This window comes from Elaeis guineensis, chromosome 6 (genome assembly GCF_000442705.2).
Source record: "Elaeis guineensis isolate ETL-2024a chromosome 6, EG11, whole genome shotgun sequence".
NCBI lineage: Eukaryota > Viridiplantae > Streptophyta > Magnoliopsida > Arecales > Arecaceae > Elaeis > Elaeis guineensis.
This window is the reverse complement of record NC_025998.2, coordinates 86,616,616-86,618,502: the sequence shown is the minus strand read 5'-3', so window position 1 is coordinate 86,618,502 and position 1,887 is coordinate 86,616,616. Positions and strand designations below refer to the sequence as shown.

At 37.5% G+C, this 1,887-nt stretch overlaps 1 non-coding gene across 1 annotated transcript; it reads left to right on the top strand.

Moving 5' to 3' along the window:
• Window positions 1–223: 223 nt before the first annotated feature.
• Window positions 224–329, top strand: LOC140858954 (small nucleolar RNA R71). The gene has a single exon (XR_012142357.1). It is a non-coding gene; the product is annotated as a small nucleolar RNA R71 (small nucleolar RNA).
• Window positions 330–1,887: the final 1,558 nt, after the last annotated feature.

The following is a 1,887-nucleotide window of genomic DNA, read 5'->3' as shown; positions in this document are numbered from 1 at the left end:
ATTTCCAATCTGATAAATTCCACTTCTTTTTTGTTGAAGCATGGGTTGTTCTCTAGAGGTGGCAGACATATGATGTAGGAAATTCTCACTAAGTGTTTCAAAGAGCTGCCAGGCTTCATCATCACTCTTTAGCATGAATGTCCCACCACATGATGCATCAACCATTTGTCGGTGTTTCTCCAATAGACCATCATAAAAATACTAACAAAGTTGCCATTTAGGGACAGCATGGTGTGGACATTTATGAATGAGGTCCCTTAACCTTTCCCATGTCTCATGAAAAAGTTCACCCTCCAATTGAGAAAAATTAGTGATCGCTTTTCTAATTTGATTTGTTTTTCTAATTGAAAAGTATTTCTTGAGAAATTCTCTCTGAAGATGATCCCAAGTTGAAATGGTTATAGAGTCTAAGGAGTTTAACCAATGCTTGGCTTTGTCCTTAAGTGAGAAAGGGAACAGTTTCAACCTAAGGGCATCATCGGAGAAGTTTTGGATTTTTACTGTGGAATAAATTTCAAGAAATTCATCCAAGTGTTTGTATGGGTCCTCGTTACTAAGTCCATAGAATGATGACAACATTTGAATAATGCTAGACTTAATCTCATATTGGGTAGCTTCTACTGGAGGTGCTTGAATGCATGGAGAGTAGGTATACGAGGATGGAGTGAAATATTCTCTCAATAAGTGTGGAGAATTAGTCTCACCAGGTGCAGCCATGTTTCTAACTTGGATAGTCCTAAGAGTCTTTTCTAATTCTTCGTCTAATGGTTGCAAGTTGGGTTTTAGTGATCGTCGACCTAACATGCAACTAAAAGGTCTATGTAGGACTATCCTAGCCTGTTAAGGATTATTTTTTTTTTATTAAGAGGAGAAGAGAAGAGAGAAAAGAGTTCTAAAGAAGAGATCCTAAGAAGTCCTAAAACTAATAGAAGAATTAGTTGTGGTTAGATTTTAATTACAATCAAGTTAGCATGCAGTGGACTCTCTATCCTAAAGTTACCCTAGTTCTAGATAGCTCCTAACTGTAGTTAGCCTTCAAGCCCTCCAAGTCGGAGCTTGACCAACCAACTGGCCAGATAAGTGTAAGATCGATGAGAGTCCTCCCGTTGCTTTCCTTAGACACCAATTAAATTGGCCAGGTCAGCGAACGGAACCAATTAAAAACCACCTTCCTTCGGGCCCAATCATCCCGCAAACCACTTGCCTAAACACCAGCTAGCTTACCAAGTCTAACTTGGTTCAACTCTCAGGGTCACTTGTCCTAATGAGCTCAAAATCCTTAGGGGTCAACGTCTAATTAATTTTAGATTAAGGTCTAGGTTATGCAAATGCAAGGGAGTGATTTGTGGGCCAAGGAAGGGTGATCAAATCCCCACCTTATCTTAGTTAATGGGTTGCATCCTTAAAGTTAATTATGGAGATGCAATGCAAAGAAATAAGGTGTCCAATCAAGTTAGAAATTTTTATATTTGAGGTTACACTATTTTAGTTAAGTGTTATGAAATGTCAGTAGTTTTTTTTTTTTTAATTCAACCGTGCCAAGATCCCTGGCAACGGTGCCAAAATTTGATGCGTAGTCGTTGATAGCACCAAAAATAACTCTACTCACTACGTAAGTAGGATGAGTCGAGATCGTATCCTCAAGGACCTTGGGCTAAGTTGAGATTGCAAAATAAAAGAAAGAAGTATTGTTTTTGATTTAAAGAATAAATTATCTTAAAATTGATGTAATTAAAAAATAAAGAGCTCGAGAGTTTTTGAATTAATTTTGCACTAGTAGAGTTGTATCTCTTTTTTTTTAATTAAATAGATGCGATTAATCTTAGAAAAAATATCTATCTTTCCTCCGCACACCCCGTACCCATAGATCACGGTGCATCTCCAAAA